Source organism: Catharus ustulatus, chromosome 1 (genome assembly GCF_009819885.2).
Source record: "Catharus ustulatus isolate bCatUst1 chromosome 1, bCatUst1.pri.v2, whole genome shotgun sequence".
Classification (NCBI taxonomy): Eukaryota; Metazoa; Chordata; class Aves; order Passeriformes; family Turdidae; genus Catharus; species Catharus ustulatus.
The window spans coordinates 140,391,637-140,410,702 of NC_046221.1; positions in this window are offsets into that span (position 1 = coordinate 140,391,637).

Sequence of the window (19,066 nt, forward strand, 5' to 3'; positions counted from 1 at the left end):
AGGACAGAACACCTGTATTTCATTCCAGAATGGAGCAACAATTTTATGATGTTCTTTCTGATAGCAGTTTGTACTGAAACAAAAAAGGCTTCCTTGGAAACCGAGATCAGATTATTAACATAGTCATCTGGATACTTTGTCAGGGCCCTTTTGTCACCTCTTCTGCTGCTCCAGGTTTGAATTTCCTGATGAGAGGCTAAAGAACATCAGTGTTTCAAATGGACTTTCAATTTCCAGCCAGTAATGCTGCTATCAGCCTTCTTTGCATTTACCCTGTCTTCCACCTTCATCAAATTCAGTAGCATCTGCAGTCAACACCCACTGGGTTCTGCACCACTTCTTGGGCAGCATTCCACTGGAAAGACTGAATGGAAAATGTCCTTGTAAGTATTTTAAAAGGGAAAAAATGGAGTCTGTGCAAACAGATGTGGTGCAATGAAGGTTTTTGTTGTTTTGGTTTAGTTTGCTTTGTTTCTTAAACATTGCATACAGTTATAATTACTTTGTGCACAGAACAGTCAACATTAGGAGCTACTTTTGTATGGAAAGACCTTTAATCAACAGTTCTGGATTTATGTTTTTACAGAATGCATATGAGCTGAAGGAAAACCCTCACAAATAGGACAGCAGACATTAAATTTTATTATAGTAGCTTTGACTCATTACCATCTAGGGAAGGGGAGATGCTTAATCTAAGAACTGAAATTAATTTGCTTTATATTATTGTTCAAACTGGAAAACTACTTTGGAGTACCAAGATTATTATCACATTCCCAGAGCGCATATAAATGTCACTTTCTGAAAGTCAAAGTTGAAACTGCAAACCACAAAAATCTAATATTGTTACCACAACATTTATTACAGTCACATATCTTTATATTCTAGCTCTGTCTGTTACACTATAAATTTGCTACTTCCCAAACATCTGCTGTGTGTTCCAGATACAAAAGAAGATGAGGTGTCTGCCTTGGGGGGAGATTGTACATTTAAGCATATAATAAATCACATTGGGAATAGAATGGGAGCATATTTAAGTCTTGTCATGAGGGGGAAAGAACACCCTGCTGTATTTTAGCTGTTTGGTTATAATCCACTGGTATAAACACTATTTTGGAATAAAAGTTAACAGAGGAAGTTGTTCCAGAATGGTTTTGAGAAATGGGTATTCATAAACAGGCCTCATGTCAGTTCACTTCTGCACACTGCTTTTCAGTGTTTGTGTGTACCTGTGTGCATATCAAAGGAAAATGAGAACAGGAGCTCAGAATGGGCACCAAAACCTGAACTCAAAAGGCCATTAACACTCTGAATGTTCTTTCCCTGAAAGCTGATACATAAATATTTTTAATTCCTGTACCAAATGTCAAGGCTCATACATGATGACAGGGGATTTAAAATAAAATTCTGAGCTTGAAGCACAGAAATGTCACAAGGGTTTTAAAAGCCATGCTCCCCATTGCTAGACAGGTAACAGTTAAACACTTTTTTCATGTAGTGATGAAGAGCTCTCCCTGTCACCCATCTTTATGTAATCCTACCGATACACAGTGGTGGGCTGCTAGCACAGAAGCACATAAATCACTGCTACAATGCTGGGAGAGCAAATCTGAAGTGTGTGGGAAGAAGTGCTGGGGAAAGTGGATCCCACAGACAAGCAGGAGAAGGCAGCGTGAGGAGGGAGAGACGGGCTGACATTACCAGTGCCCCAGAATCCCAAAACACACTGCTGAAATCCCATCCAGCTTCTGCAGCATGGGAAGGGGTAGACAGTAGTGTGAAGGGCATTTCTTCATGGGTAAGATCTGCTTTTAATAACAGCTAGTTTGTCAAGCCAAAAAGAAATTAAATGGCAAGCAATTTGCTTTAGGCTGGAGTTAGGAGAAAACTTTCACCTACCCAGATGGAGTTACATAAGGCTTCATGTTTTTTCAGCTCACTTGTCAGCTCCAGACAACAAATATTATTTAGAAAGGTCTTACTTGCCCTCACTATTAAGTTCAGGGCTTCAGATTCTGGAACCACAGTGCCACACAGCCCATGCCTCTCCTAAGGGTGATGCCCAAGCACTCATGCCCCAAATTAGTGGAAAGAGGTGGGAAAGGATGACTGTCTCATGTGCTTTGGGTGGCACATCCTTCAGCTGTGCCACAGCCTCCATGCAGGTCCCCTACCAGTTCCACTGCTCTCACTGAGTAGCAGGGGGTCTGATCTGCCCTGTGGCAAGGGTCCCCTCCTGTGCCTCACCTGCTCTTTGTGACCCCTGGAAATCACCCTCATTAATCTTCAACACATCCACCAGGGAGGTTTGCAGCATCACACTTACTGTGAGAAGGAAGGAGGTATTCCTGCCCAAGCCCATGCCCAGCCCTCCATTTCCACAGACAGCTGGATAATTTCTTCAGGCTCTATCAGGGAAAGGCTTCACTCAAAGGGTGTTGTTATCTTCACACTGAAACATTTTTTGAGCTGGCACAGCAGCTGTGTGACAGTCCTCACTTCCCACTTTCCAAAGAATTCTCTCTCACTTCTTTCTACCTTACAGACTAAGTGTGGCTTGTTTCTCAATGGGTGCCTGCAGGAAAGGAAGCCACAGCCAAGGCAACAAGGTGTGCTCCTTTCCTGGCAGGAGTTTTGGGGAGGTGGGGATGGTCCACAGCCCATGTGCTCATCCCAACACCCCATGTGTGGAGATTCTCTCTTTCCACTGTGTTTTGCAATAGGAGGAGCTACTGCTTGGCTCCCACATGTAACCCATATCAGTGGGGCTGGAAATCCAGCCAGCAGCACTGCAGAGCACTATGTGAACAAGGGACTCCTTAAATCTGGAGGCAAAGCTGACTTCCAAAGGCTTCTGCTGCTGTACATGGTGTATTCAGCAGGCTTCAAACCACCATGGGAACTTCTGTGGCTGTTTGTCATGCCTGCTTCTCATGATGGATTGTTGGAGGACAAAAGGTGCAATAAACCCAAGGAAAGCAATTTGCATTTCTTAAAATGCAAATTCTTTTATGCTGTGGCATAAAATGTAAATACTACTAACATTTCACATATTTAACTATAGTTTTTGCATGAGTATCTTAACATTTGGAGGTCTGGCTCTGACCTGTCTGTGGTTTGTTTGGGATGTCTCTGCCAGGAACAACAGCAGGTTCCTGAGCTCAGCAGCTGTTTACAGAAGGTAGATCACCTTGGGAAAATCAAGCTGGAAAAGGGAAAGGACAGGAGGAAAGCAGAAAAACTTCCAAGAGCAGAATGAAGAGATTCAAAGACAGGGTGAGAGTAGGAAGACTGGGTGAGAGGCTGTTAGCACAGAAAAGAGAGCAGAAAAGGCAAATCACAATCTGCTTGTGTACCTACAGACACAGAGGGACTCCCAAGGGATGGGCAAGCTCTACCTGCAGGACACTGCACTGGGGAGGGTGTCTTGCCCTGGGTGCTCAGCTTGCTCTGTCTCCCAGAAAAGCAATCTCCAGAGGTTCAGAAGCTCTGCACAAAGCTGCTTCATCAGCTCACAAATCACAGTCTGACTGCAAAATCTGTTTGAGTGGGGACTTGTCTTACTTTGATAATCTTTCATCTCCTTTAGGACTGAACTTCCAGAGGGAGAGGACACCAGGCCAACAATAAAGGATTGTTAATTTTGATGATGACCTAATCAAGGGAAAGAGAGACTGTCATCATGGAGTGGTATGGCTCCTCACAGGTAGAAATTCCTCAGTTGTAGCTGATTTATGTTCCTGGATCTGAGGAATTCTTTTTTCTGATCATTGTTGCACTCCCAAAAAAACCTCCAAACTCGTATTTATGATGTTTGATGTGAAAAACCTCTTTCACCCATAAAGCTATAAAGCAAGAGTTCATGCATTAGTATGACTTTGTTGGAAGACTCTTGCTTAATCTGTTCCCTATTTGTTAATTATAACAGGAACCTATTTCTCTGCTAAACTTCAAGTTACACCTCAAGGAATAAAGGTTTGTAGATAATTAGAAAAAAACATTAACAGAGGCAGCAGCTACACAATATGCAGCTTTTTTATACATAAGGAGTGGCCCATGCACAGACAAGTCAGACAGCTGCAGCATTAGCACCCAAACTCTGTAAAAAAAAGGAAAAAATGCAGGTTTAATGAGAAAAGAAAAAAGAAAAAGAGGCCTGGAGTTTTGGCATGGAGCTCTGTTTAGTTCCTGCTCCCCATGTCCTGGGTGAAAGAATGGAGGAGTCAGTGGCACAGCACAACCTTCCCTGTCCCCACTGCAACCCTGGCAGTCCCTGAAAAAGTCATGGAAGGAGGATGCTGGAAAGCAAAGAATGAGCCTGAGGACACAGAGAACTAATAGTACAGGAAATTTCCTGGAAAGCATGAAGCAAACACTTGAAGAAAAGCACAGAGTTGCCTCCCACTCTCAGCAACTGTATCTCACAGTGCATTGTCTTTAATCATTACTCAGTAACTGTGACATGCAGTAATCTACTTCCTCAGCTTCATTTAGCATTTGCATGACAGAGCCTTATCAAAATAGAACTACAGGGACTGCAAAACAAACACTTAATTAAAGCTGAATGTTTATAATTAAATCCAGCAGGATGAACACATTACAATGAATGTCATTTCCAATGATGTCCCTGGGATGACAAAACAAAGCGGCTGTGAGCGGCACACCCCATGGAGCAGCACCAGGCGTGTTCACATGGTGCTTTCCCTGACAGCCTCTCCAGAAGCTGCTGCCAAACCACCTGCAGCATGGCCCCCTCCCTGGAGCAGCATCCTTGGGCCACCCCAGCAGTGGTGGCAATGGTCACACATGGCACTGTGCCATCTGTGCAGGAGGAAACTGCGTGAAGCAAAGAGGAAGAGCAGGGAAGGAATGCCAAGATGCCTTGCAGCTCCAGCTGAATTCAGCAGGGACCCCTGCACGTCAGAGGGAACCCAGCCTGACTCTAATCAGTAATCAGGCTGTTTTGGTAAAAGTGGCAGGGGACAGCACTTCAGGTTACCTTAGTGTCCTTGTGCAAGACGCAGAGATGAGAACAGAGGAAGGCCTTTGGGCAGTTTCCTTCAGAAATCCTTCCAGAAAAACACCTGAAATTAGTTTTACAAAAAACCAATCGTGTTCTGTTTGTGAGGTACCAATGGTTTAAGTCAGCTTTAAGAGAAGTTATGGTGGGCAGCCAATAACAAGATGGTAATTTCTATCTGAAACAGCCTGAATGCCCTCAGTTCCCAAACAGGATCTCAACAGAGGGCACTTGAAGCTGACTCCCTTCCCCAGAAAATTACATGCTTTTGAGAAAACCAGCACAAGGTGGCAGGTGCTCCTCTAGGACCAGTATTAGGCCATTTGCAATTATGGGGAAACTCTTTCTGGGCAGTCTAAATTTGAGATGCGTTCCCTCCTCTGTTCCTGTTGATTTTCTATCTTTTTCATTGCTTTGTGTGGAAAATTACAGTAATTTCACGATTATAAGCCGCACTGATTATAAGCCGCACTTCTGGGTTTCAGCAACTTTTTTGTTTTTGTCCATACATAAGCCGCACCTGATTATAAGCCGCATGTTACAATACAGAGTGTGATAAAAGGTGTCTGTTCTATCACCATCTGTTGAGGGTGGGGACAGTGATCCTTATCTCAATGGCAGATAATTTGCTAATGGGCCATCCATAGAAACCAGGCAAGGCATTGTTCTTTATCTTTTCACACCCCATCCTTCCTCCAGCCAGTCATTGTCTGCTAATGGCCATTGAGTCCCACTGTGGGACTGATAAAATTACTGCATCCCATTGGAAGTTGCTCCAGCCAGGGGGAAGAGCCCAACATTTCTTACCAAGATAAAAACAGAGGTTTTGGGACAATAAGGGAGCCCCTTTCTCCACTGGACTCCAGAGGAAAACCGGATTTCTCCACATCACCACTGGACCTCCAGAGGGAAACTGCACCTTCTACAGGAGCACTGCTCCAACTGAGCCACATCTGTCACTGCAAGCGGACTGCAATCACCATTTAATGGGACTGCTACCAACACCCTGCCTGACGGTGTCAGGTTGTACTCTGACTGTGTCAGGGTTTGGAGTTTGTTTCTTTGTAATACTATATTTCTATTTTAATTTCCCTAGAAAAGAACTGTTATTCCTAATTCCCATATCTTTGCCTGAAAGCCCCTTGATTTCAAAATTATAATAATTTGGAGAGAGGGGGTTTGCATTCTCCATTTCAAAGAGAAACTCCTGCCTTTCTCAGCAGACACCTGTCCTCCAAACTAAAACAGCAACTTTTCGTTCTTTGTCCATATATAAGCCGCACCTGATTATAAGCCGCACTTTGGGTTCGGACCAAAATTTTAGTCAAAATGGTGCGGCTTATAATCGTGAAATTACTGTACCTCCTTTTCTCCTGTACCAAGGCTTTTCTGGAAATGGCCAACAGAAAATGGGCCCCAACCACCATGGCCAGAGCATGTGGTGCAGAGCACTGCCAGTGCTGATGAAAGGAGCCAGATGTCTGAAAGGAGCAATGCCATCTGTGACATTTATCCCTAAGACTCATGGTTTGTGATGCACCAAACACTGACAGGCATGGCCAGGGAAATAGGAAGGACTGCTGGGGCAGCTGGGTCGTTCACCATAACCCAAGGGGAAAGGCAAGAAAGACAAGGCTGGACAACTTATTCAGAATGTTCCTCAAACACAAAACACACCGTGGCAATGAGTTATGGCAACTTCTTATGATTTTGGGGATTTGTTTTGCGTTCCTGGTGAGGAGAAAGTGAAGGAATTTTAAAATGTTGTGAAGAAAGGCTAGTATGAGACTGGCTGAGGTAAGGCATAGGATTTCACTGCCTGGGATGAAGGTGGGATCCAGCACTGGAGCCTGGATTATCCTGCCAAGCACAGGCTTGGCTATCACACAAGGATTGACAGAAGTGTGATTTGTGCTGCCTTAGCCAGGCATGACTGGGGTGGTCTCTTGAGGACCCTACCAGTCCTATTCTTCCATGCCTCACAGTTGTTATTTCTGTCCCTCTTGCCCAGTTACAGCAATGACAATCCTACTCCTGACTGTTGACCTTAAGCTGCCATATCTGAACTGCATTAAAATCAAATCTGCTGATCACAGACTGGTCAGCATACCAGTGGGACTCTGCTGTATTTGTACTGCAGAAAAGACTTGCAGCAAGGTATTTATAGGAATATGTCCATATGTAGAAGAATATTGTTACACACTGGAAACAGATTGCAGTCTAGAGCAAAACAAAACCTGGAGAAATAGTCATTATTCACACAATCATATATAAATATAGCATAATCACCCACAAGGCTGTCAAATGAGGCCAAACCCTGTTGCATTTTTGGCAATCAGTAGGCAGTGAAGCCCTGCATCCCTACCAGGAAGACAGGATTTGACCCACAACAGCACTTGGGGTCAGCCTGGGATAAGCCTGATGGGAACTGGGCTACTTCCAACCCTTTCCAAGATCCTGTCCCCAGGACATGTCAATCCATGACAAATCTGGGGAGCAATAATGAAGTTTAATCCCCACACACATGCCCTCGCAGACTCACAGAAGGGCTGAGGTGGGAAGGCAGCTCTGGAAGTTACCTGGTCCAAAATCCTGCTTGGACCACCCAGAGCAAATTGCCCTGCACCATGTCCAGTTGAGCTATTCTTTCTCATATCTTTATTAAAAAAATTTACTTTTTCTTAAGTAATGTGCTCAACCAATCAAAACATCTGGGGAAGATATGCAGTGATGAAGACTTAACACGATTAAAGAAAAAATGCCATAAATACATTTTTTTACTCCAGTCGCATATAAGACATCAGAAAGCATCTGATAGGCAGCAAATCAAACAAAAAAGGCACAAACACATATGCAAATACACAAATACATAAAACATGAGGGGTGGGAGGAATGCCTTAAATACCATACAAAACTGACTTTTATTAAGCAGCAACTGAAAACATCACTGATGCAACACTGCAAGAGTTGGGCCTCATTTCTCCTCAGATGGGTTTGACCATTCTTTGATCTTTACCGTGTTCCAGACCACTCTCTTTCAAACTGACAGGCTGCTGCTTTACTTGGAAATAGAAATAATCCCAAGACACTTTCATGAGGGATGCCTTGCGAACACTTTATGGGATGTTAAGTTATTTTAGGAGTCCCTAGCAGGGTTTTGGCCCACACCATGCTATACTTTCTTGAACAAACAGGGGAGTTAGTGCTGTCCCAGCAGGTGCTGTGGATGAGATGATAACAGTGCAAAACTAGGCTGCTCCATTTTTCTTGGTCTTGGAACAACAAAAAACAATGGGCACATTTAATTTAGTACTGTAGGTGTGGTCTGGAAGTTTAAGATGGAATGGGTGAGCTTCACAAAACCAAAAGATTTATATAGCAGCACAGTGAAAAATGACCACCACAGGATCAAGAAAAGTGAGAATTTCTGTGTTGATTTATCCTGAGTAGTTAAACATAACATGTCTAGAAAATCAGATGAGGTTTTCAAGACAAATGAGATCATGCAGCAAGAAGGTTTCACTGGACTTCGTATGAAGCAAACCCTAAAGGCTTCAAAACACACATTGTTTATGCCACAAGGACCAGGTTTTTGATTATTTACTTTCTGCTGATGCATCTGAAGAGCTTCCCAGTGGCTGCTGAAGCAGCTGTCACCCAGGTGGTACCAGCACACCTTGGCTCTCAGCTAAACATCCTCTGCACACCAGCACGGTGCAGCATCAGTGACTGAACATGCTGCATGTGCACAGGTTGCCTGTGCAGCCAAAGCTGAAATTTGACTCACTGCATGGTTTCTTTCAGGAGGTACAAACCTCCTCGTAGTGAAAATGTAATGTTCGGTGACTCACGCTCCATTGAAGTTTATAGAAGTCTTCATGGTCATGACATTTATTAGTAAAGTAACTGGTACACCCCTGGTTATTTAGAGCCAGCTAGAATTATCTTGATGAGTTTTCTTGGCTATTCAGAGCCAGTTAGAATTACCTTAATGAGTCTTCTTGTTAGGAGTTCTCAAATAATCTTATCTTCTCTATGCAACAAGAGCAGTTCACACTTACAGACTAAAATAGGTCTCAATCAACCCACAAATTCCAATTACAGATTTCATGGGTTTGGACATTGCCTTTAGACTAAGCTATTGAATGATATATTAGCAAATTGCAGTGATAACCCCAAAAATGTGCTCGAAATTATTTTCTTTTATGTATTTCTTCCCACTCATATTATTTCCTTCAAAATACGAGGTTTAATTTTTTCTCCTTTTTCATAGTATTTTATTGCAGTCCAAGACTCTTTATCTTTCCTGTCATCTATTTGCACCCCAGAACATTGCTGAGAACAAAAACTTTTGTTTTTTAAGATAGCAATTGACAGATAAGGGCTTCAATATAATACAACCACAGAATTATTAGTTTTGGGCATGACAGTATCAGCAATGACACATCCTTTATCCAGAAGGGTTGTTACAGACCCATTGGATACTTGGCAAAAGCAGTGAAACCTAGATTTAATCCTTTGAAATTGTATCTGAGGCCTTCCTTCCCGAACTTCTCTAAATTTCCTGACAGCAACTAAAGCTCAGAACCAACACCAAACTGTTGAATTACATTTCTGGAGAGTTCCAATATTTTTGCCATACTTTACTGATGAAGTTACATTTCAATTAAAATAGTTTACTTTAAAATACCTTTTTTTAGCCTGTTTGCAAGATATTTCAAAACACCTTAGGTAAAAGGGATAATATAAATAAACATTTTTGCACAGGTTAACCAAAAGATTTTCCTTTAGGCATATGCTTGTTCACAAACAAGTCAAAATTCTACGGCTTTTTAAGACAGATGCTGAAGAAAATTACTTCATACTTTGCTTGTCCCATGGTCTGTGCAATACATTTTTACACTAACCTCAAAAACATGGAACTATTGGAAGATGAACCATAACAACTTTGAAATTTGCTTCACGTGAGCAGAAAATTCTTTTGAAGTCTGATGAGGAATTAAATTATGGATGTTAATGCAATTCCATCTTGTTATCCAGTACACACAGTTCTTCAAAACTTAATCAAGAACAGGCATTGATTTTTTTAAATTGGATGTTATTTATTAAAAATTAAATAGAGATTATGCTCTAAGTTACAGTGGTTTTGCTACCTCAAAACCCACCATGAAAAGAACTATAGCTCTTTGATGCACTTTATTTTACCTAATATATTTTTCACCTAGCTTGTTCTATGTGAATGGTAACAAGGATGACCAACCCTAAAAGCAAACTAAACTGCTTGTCCCAGCCTACAGGCAGTGAGGAAACAACCAGCTGAGGCAGTCAATTCCTCACTGTTAGAGATAATTTTCACTTACCTGAGAGTCTTTTCAACTTACTGAAGTAAATTCACTCCTGCAAACATCCCAACATATCAGAGTATCTGTGCCTGCCCATGGTGTCTTCTAGTGCTTACCATACCAGGCAGCAATGCTAGGAGCAAGGAATGGAGTTGGAAGGAAAAGGGACACACAGGGATAGGAAAGACATTGTTTGCAAAAAGGATACTTTAGAGGAATAGAAGGTACACTGAGACTGTAATAACAAACATCTGAGAATTCAAATATAACCCTAAATTTGCAGTTTTGTAATATGACTCTGTAGTAATGTGTGTGGTCTTTTTAAAAAGCTGGGATTGATTTTTTGTATATGAATGGAAGCTCCAGGTGGAAGAAATCAATCCCTTCCAGTAACATCCCCAGCATCCATCACCTTCTCCCCAGCTCACACTGGTGTAACAGAGGTTGCCAGGTCCCAGCTGATGTCTCTGACATGCATTTATTTTCTCCTGCTATAGTACATCATACACTAACAACTCCACCTTCCAAGAAGGTGGGAGGACTTGGAGCTGTTTTCCTTAGCTGGATGTGACAATATGAAATAGGGATAGCTAACTCATCACTTGCAGTGGATGTGCCAGTTCCCCTCCCAGTCCCAGAGGAGCAAACTAGAGCACAGGAGCCACTGAAGAAGCCATGTAGGGAGAAAGAAAAATGTAGGGAGAAAGATAAAGATCAATAAGAGTTGTTCCTAACACCACAGCGTGAGACTTGGCACATGAAAAGATCAGATACTTCAGGCCTCTTGGCTCTGATTCCCTGAGCACTTTCCACCAAGCAGAGGCAAATGTGTCACCCCAAGAGGCTGGTTTGACAGACCAGATAAGGCAGATATGACAGAGCTAATGAACCAAGATGTGAAGCTGGTAACTAAAGAGTGAGGCCTGGCTTAGAAAACCAAAAAGAGGTTTCATGGTGGTTTGGTTTTCTTCTTTCTTGAAAAACATCCTTTGCTTTGCAGGGCAGAGGAGACAAACCCATCTCCAGAACAATCATCTATCTCCCAAGCAAAGCCATGGGATAAGCATGGTACAAAATTATTTCCTCCAGGTGCTGCTCACTGAGAGACATGAGTCTGCACTCAAGATCTGGTGCTCCTCAGAAGGGACCTGCAGCTGGGGATCGACTGTGAGAAATACTCACTCACTGATGAAGTTGAAAACAGACAAAGTCATCAAAGCAAGACTGTTTATGAATATACATGAGTCAGCTGAGTCAGGTGCACCTCACTGAGGAGGCACAGCTCCCCTTAAAATGCACAAACTTTTATGCTCTTTCCTGTCCCTTTTTCCCTTGGGCTGGGTACTCAGGAATTCACGTTCTTTCCAATCACCTACTGTGCTCAAACCAACACCTCCTTCCTCTCACCCTTCTCACTCCAGCAGCCAGCATTGGTTTGCTCCCCTTTTCCTGCTCCTCACACTCACAAGGCCTGGCTTGTGCTAGTTACACTTTGCATAGGTGACATGAGCACAGGTTCTTATGGCTGGCTACAATGGCTGAAGCAAAATGTTATTTTATCCCTCACGTCTACTAAGTGTTTTCTCAGCTGTGACAGCCTTGGAATTCAATCATGAACCATTTCTGCTTCTGGAGGTTCTTCCTCATGAACTGATAAATTCAATGACAGGCATTCATCATCTGCTCTGAAACAACTTCAGGCACTGTCCTGCATCCCTGTGCAGCGTTTAACCTTCCAGCATGGATCCAATTCCTGTTAGCCACACCAGCACCTTTCTGGCTGCTGCTCTGGAGCAGAGCCTACCAGCTCCATGGTTTGTGGGGCGCAGGGGGGGAGGCTGTAGCCCATGGGCACAAGCCAGGTTGTCTCATGACCTCAGAAGAGAAGGAGAATGCACATGCTAAACAAATGATGGCAATGCAGTGGCTACAGAGCAGCCACGACTGTAGTTGCCTGTAGCACTTAATGCCTGCAGTTCCTACTCATCAGTGTGCTTGGGAAACCTTTCATTATTCCACTCTGGAGCTTCCAACACAGAAAGTGAGACTGAACTGCTCCCTCAGGCCGTTTTCAGGAATGAGAAAGTTTACCCAGGAGCCCTCAAGGACTCTGAAAACTCTACAGCTTCTCCTTTCTTCTGACTTTAGCGTTGGATAATACAGGTCTTGCACCAAAACCAGGAAATTTATAGGGACAAACCTGCTGTGCATCCACCAATGTCCCCGTTTCCATGACATTTTTCTTAGCTTGGGTCTAGAGTCCTGCACAATTAACACCATCTGGAACTGCAGTCTGGGTGTTACCAGAAGTCCAGAAGGATATTGTATATCCCAAGGGAACACAATTAGTTTTAAGTGAAATCTTCCTCAGATTCCATGAATTTTCTTAATCAGCAGCCTAAACTTGTGTGGCTGACACTCTGCAGGTTTGGAAGAGAGCTGCGAGGATGTGAGGAAGGTGTAAATTAAACTAGGTCACATCAAGATTATTCTAATTTACTTTTTCCGGTGCTTGCGGAGTTGGCTTCCACTTCAGCTTCTGCCTCAAGCACCCCAGCTCATAACTTGCACTAATTAGACTCCTACAACAAGATTCATGCTAATGTGTAGGCAGAAATACAAATACAATTTAGTGCATTCCAGGATGAGTGCCCAGCAGAGAAGCTCTATTCCGCCTTATAGCCCAATGCCCCTGCAAAACCAAAAACACCCCACAAAACACTCCAGTGCTGTGGCACAAGCACCCATCTGCCTCCTCAGGGAGCTTCTCTGGGAAAAATGCAAGTGCTTCAGTGGCACAAAAGCAGGAAGGAATGGCCAGCACCCACCCCAGGGGCCATCAGGACAAGGGGTTGGTTTTCATCCGGGACAGGAGCAGAAAGCCCTGCTCAAGCAGATGAAGGGAGGGAAGGAGACACCAGGTTTCTTGGTGGCATTTTTCTCCCATGGGCACAACTCATCACTGACCATGCCAGCCTCTGAGCAGGAGGAGCCACTGGCACCCTGGAGCAGCTGGCATCCACTCCCACGTGGGAGGATGCCACATCATGCAGGCCAGTAGCCCTGGGAAAAATAACTCATCAGTCACTAATGGAGAGTCACAGGAGATGTTCCTACTATGTAGGAGTAGATGCCAGAGAACAGCTGAGCAGGGGGCTGTAGTTTATTTTTAATTTTGTAAAGTATATTTGCCTTCCACATGATCCTCTCATTCTTCCTCTCCCAGCACATGTAAATAGAGAGACAGTAAGTGGCACATTCAGGTTCCAACACTCTGAGCCACAGCACAGAGCTGCTGCAGATCACAGCGTTTGCTGTAGCTGTCTCACAGACCCACCAGCTTTTCACAGAGACATCTTCCTTTTCCTCACACCCCAGGGCAAGGTCAAGAGAGTCTGCAGGGCAGCCCCACAGGCAGTTTTCAGCCTGTGTTTCTTAGATCCATGCACAGCAGGGTCCCAGACCACCGCACATTTGGCCACTGAGGAAAACCTCTGCATGCAAACCCCCTTCCTGGGTAGAATCATGTTTCACTCCTGGAAAGTTTATTGGCTAATCTACAAGGGCTCTCAAATAAAGTTGATGAGCCTGTAAATGCTCCCTGCCACGAAATGGCCCCAGGAGCCAAGGACAACCAGTGTGAGCTTTACCACAGCCTTTGAACAGGAGGAGTGCTGGGATGGGGTGCAGGCTGCTCCAAGGGGCCATAGGGAGGGCAGCTGTGAAGCAGGGAGGCTGAGCTGGCTACAAACATCACCAGCTGCCTTCAGCCCATGACTGCATGGTGGCACTCAGGCCAGCTAGCAGCTGGGGTGTCCGACATGGATGGAGGTATTTGCTGCCCCTGAACCAAAACCTACCACCCTCTCACAACCTTGTGTTCTAGCCTTTCATTGCAAAAGCCAGGCAGTTGTGATACAATTAGGACAGCTGCTGCTGACAATTAATTAGCTTCAGATAAGGTCTTCAGGGTGGCCATTGGGAAATAAATGAATGCTGTTTAAGCCAGCCCTGTAAAGTCCCCCTGGCAATCTCTGCCAGACCTCATCCTGCAGCAGGCACCAGGCAGTCAAGCAAGAGGCCCCTCCAGCTTCTGCTTTCAGGGCTGGGTCCCCACCAGCACAGCCCTGCACAGCCCTGCACAGCCCTGTACAGTACTGTACAGCACTGTACAGTATAGCACAACCCTACACAGTCCTGCACTGCACAAGGGCTGACACACCCTGCCAATGGACAGCAGCTCCGCAGGTTTCTGAGTTTATTTTAAATGGATGTTTGTTCTTGCGTAGTCTAAAACACTGCTGGCCCTCAGGGAAGGTGAATACCTGCCCAGCATGGCACAAATTCCACCTTCATTCCAACTTACCCTCCACCTCACCTGTGTTTATTACTTCATGCAGAAAGAGCAGAGAATGGGACTTCATAAGTGCTTAGCACACCAAAGCCACGCTTCCAGTCTCACATCCATCAGGCACTGACTGTGTCCAATGTTTCCAGAGGCTCCCCATGATACTGAAAGAGGGTAGTCTTGAACTGGATATTAGGAAGAAGTTGTTTACTGTGAGGGTGGTGAGGGACTGGAACAGGTTGCCAAGAGAAGCAACCTGGAAATGTTCAAGGCCAGGCTGGATGATGCTTTGAGCCATCTGGTTTAGTGGAAAGTGTCCCAGCCCATAGCAGGGGAATTAGAGCTAGATTATCCTTAAGATCCCTTCCAACCCAAACTATTCTGTGATTCTGTGCTTCTCTACTCACCAGTATCCTGTGTAAGAATCTGCCTTCCAATCTTTGAAGTCTATGGAAAATGCTCCTCACCCCAGCCACAGCCAGCTATCTGCACAAGCAGTATTTGGGTTGAACATCACTGATGCATGTGCAATTGTGGTAAACTTCCATTTTTCAGCCTCACAAGCAAAAGTACCTGTTTGGAGGAAAAAATTGCCCTTCCAACTTCTGATCAAAAAACTGACTTCTTGTGTGGCTGATGTGAGACTAACCAGACTCTGTTAATTTGGACCTACACTCAGCAGTAACAGGGAAATGAATCAGCATGACACAAATGAAACAGAAGTGGCAGCAATGGGTCTCTGTTTTATGGGTAAGACCCTATGAGCTTAAAATACAGTCAGCATGTGCCAGTGCTACTACTTCCATCTAATGGATGTGGAAGAGAAAGATTTGCTTATGCAGGTATCATACCACAAAGTACAGCAGCACCAAGAGCAAATGTAGGTTAATATTCTAAGTAACAGAAGAGCTTTAGCACACCTCTCAAGAACCTCAAGTTTTTAAAGTATACAAATCTAATGGAGAAAAAAGAAAAAAGTCAGCCGGGTGCAGGGCAGAAGAAGAAAAAGAAAAAAAAAGAAAAGAAAAAGAAAAAAATCAAGACAGCTAAAATACAACTGTTTTTTAATTTTACAGAAGAATTCTCATCCAGTGACTTAGTGTTGCTAACAGGCACTGCAGTAGGTCATGTCCTACTGTGAGAATCCCTGCATTTATCTCAGCAGCATGCAGCATTTCCCCATGAGTTTGTCTGGCCTGAGCCTATTCAGAGCCATAAAACATCCTGCCTGCACCAGATACAGGATGTGCATCTCATGGCTGTGGCCACTATCTTACAGCCTCAGAGCTCAAGAGGATTGGGGCTTACAAGGGGGAAGACTCATCACCTTGTCCCTCTGCCTGGGTGCAGGGCTTGTGGCACTGGCCAGCTGCTGTCCTTCCAAAGGTGCTCCAAAGGCAAATGACATCCACACTCTGCCCTCAAACCCTGCACAGTGGGGGAGAAGCTGGGAAAATATTTTTTTGGTTTTACATGCTGCTTTGCTAACAAGGAATTAAACACTGGACCAACTTCATGGAAGGGGCTTCTAACAACAGGAATCTTGGAGAAATGAACCGAGCAATGCTATTTTTCCATGATGATGTTAATCCAAAAATGAGTAGTGGCTGTAGGACCCCTCCAGACACAATCTCATTAGCCCACAGAGGGATGACTGAGCAAGGAGCAAGGCAGCTCTGTCAGGGCTTAGTGTTAACACCTGTCTCTGAATCCAGCACTTTCACACACTGAATGAAGCAATTTAATAAAAACGTTCAGTTCTCCAGTCAGCCTAATAAGCTGTAATCTAACTCTATTTCCCTTCAAATTGAAAGAAAAATGAAATCAGTAACTGATAGGCAAGCCTCTTCTCAGAAATGTTTGCTATCACAATGCTAAACTGGTACTCCTCTCCAACATGGGTTTTATCACTGCCCTGGGACCCTGCAACCAAGACTGGAAAACCCTTTATTCACTAACCTGGCGTAAATTCATTAATGAAAACTCTTCTCCATAGCTAAGAGGAACTCAACAGTTGAGGTAAATTTTAAAGACACTTCCCTGCTTTCCTGGAACCTCATTTAATGCCCATTCTCCCCTATAGTCCCAGCAACTCAGATTCCCTCCCACCTGGAGAGCTGAGATGTCTGAGAGAGAAGCAGGTATTGAAGGAGTTTCTGTGCATCAAAAATGGTTTAGATGTACCTGGGTTCAGGTCTGGTCTGGAGGACCTTCTCCACAGCTGCCACTTTTCCAAAGGACACCCCAAGTCCTGCTCCATACTGGGAGGATCAAAGCAAGCTTGAGCTCAGAAAAAGTTAACCCAGCAGCAAATAAACCAGAGAAGGCCCATAGAAATGTTTTCAAATGCCAGAGACCTAATAATGAAACAGTCAGTTTAGCAGAGGATCATACTTGTTCCAAAGCTGTAAATTACCTCTTCAAAGACATCTAAAGCTTCCTGTGTCCTGTATCTGCCAGGGCTTGCCCACATGCACAGGTCCTGCCTTGGGGAATGAGGATCTCTGCACTGAGGGGTTGTGGCTCAGAGCAGAGGCATCTCAGTCCTTAGCATTGCTGCTGCCAAGGTCAGAACGGCAACAGCCATGGTGGAGCTGAAACCTTTGGGCTCAGGCCTCCTCATGTTTAATACTGGCAGCAAACATTCCAGTACTTGTGATTTTCCAGGCCCCCAAAGCTATTTCTGCCATGACTTCCAAGTGAGCAGATGGTAGCACCAGTGCTATTAACCAGTACTATTATTAGATATTTATTAGTTAGTATTGGTGCTGCTCACCATTGCGTTCAGTTCCCCAGAGCTGGGGTGATGAAGCCCTCAGGGAAGCTTTGGCAGGACATGAGTGACCAGTCTGTGTATGATGACCACTTTTGTGGCACTGCTGCTGGCATCTAAGCAACGAGAAGTGAATGAATGGGCTGTCACTCCCACTGCACCAGCACATTCTTTGCTTGTCATACTTTTCCTACCCAAGCCACGTCACTGCCTTCAGGCTTCCCCAGCCCTTCCCTGAGTGGTCTCAGTCTCTCAGGAGGTGGCACATCTGTTTTCAATCAATCTTTTAAAACCGCCTGTGAATCAGCAAACAGCCATCCCATTCCGGAGACCCCCCACGGCAGAGGCCAGCAGTGCTGACCGTCATCAGCACACAATGGGCCCTGGACAGGCTGCTTGGTAACAGACCTGCAGACAGCACAGCTGCAGAGCCTGCACAACCTCCTGCATGGCAAGGCCACCAGCTGGGAAAAGGATTCCTGCATTTCCTCATAAAACAACCCAAGTATCATCTCTTCAGAACCATGTCTGTGGGCAAAGGAATAGTGATGGGGAGGCAGACTTTCCCTGAAGCTCTCAAGTTCAGCTTAGGCTGCACTGCCAGAGGCTGTCAGATCAGTAAAATGTATTTGGATGTTGAGACTTGTTCTTAGCACTTCTCTTGGATCTGCCAATTGACAAGAAAAAAAAAAAACAAAATCCCACCAACTCCTTCGGTATCCACCCAGAGCCTCCAGTGTGATTTTGGGAGCCTCATCACTAAAAGAAGTAATTTATGGATGACTTAAAAGAGGACCTTGTTTGAGGGGCATATAAAAAGCACGCCAGCCTCACAAACATGCAGCCCTCTCTGAGCCCAGGCTGGGGCAAGCAAACCTGGTTCTGGTCAGCATCTGCCCCAGTCTGACGGGCCAGTTCTTCACTGCAGGCCTTTCCTCTGGCACTGCACTGCACACTGGGGTCAGCAAGAGCCAAGTCCCAACCAGGCAGGACCTCAGCCTGAGCTGCAGCTGAAAGGACACAGCAGCACCCTGCCAGCCATCACACCGGGTGGGCAGAGCAGCCACCAGCAGAGCTGCTTACAGCATTCCAGTGGCCTAATTTTGGCAGGGGCAGAGGCAGGGGCAGAGGCAGGGGCAGGGGCAGAATATGACATTTAGGAGAGACTTCCAAGACAGCCTTTGAGCAGATCACATCCAGCTGTCACTGTGCCAGCACAGATTTTTTTTCTGACATTCACTGTCAGAGGCACCAGAGGGACAGAATCCAAAGTGAGTCCCTGCTGGTGAAATCACAGAAGAATCAAAAGTAACTTTCCATCAGTCTGTTGATCTTTTTTCATTATCTAGTAGTGAGGACCTCCCCCTGCCTCTGCAGCGAGGCATTTCCTAAAGGAACGGGCAAGGCCTTGGAACAAGCCCCAAAGATGGCCTGTCCCCATGGCAGGAGTCAACACCTCACCCTTAATGCCAGGCTAGTCCATGCAGTTCTCTGACAGCTCTCCTACAAGCTCACTAGAGATGCTGCAGCAGTTATGGGAGGCCATTCCCAGTGTAACAGCAACAAAACAGTGGAGTAGAGGACAA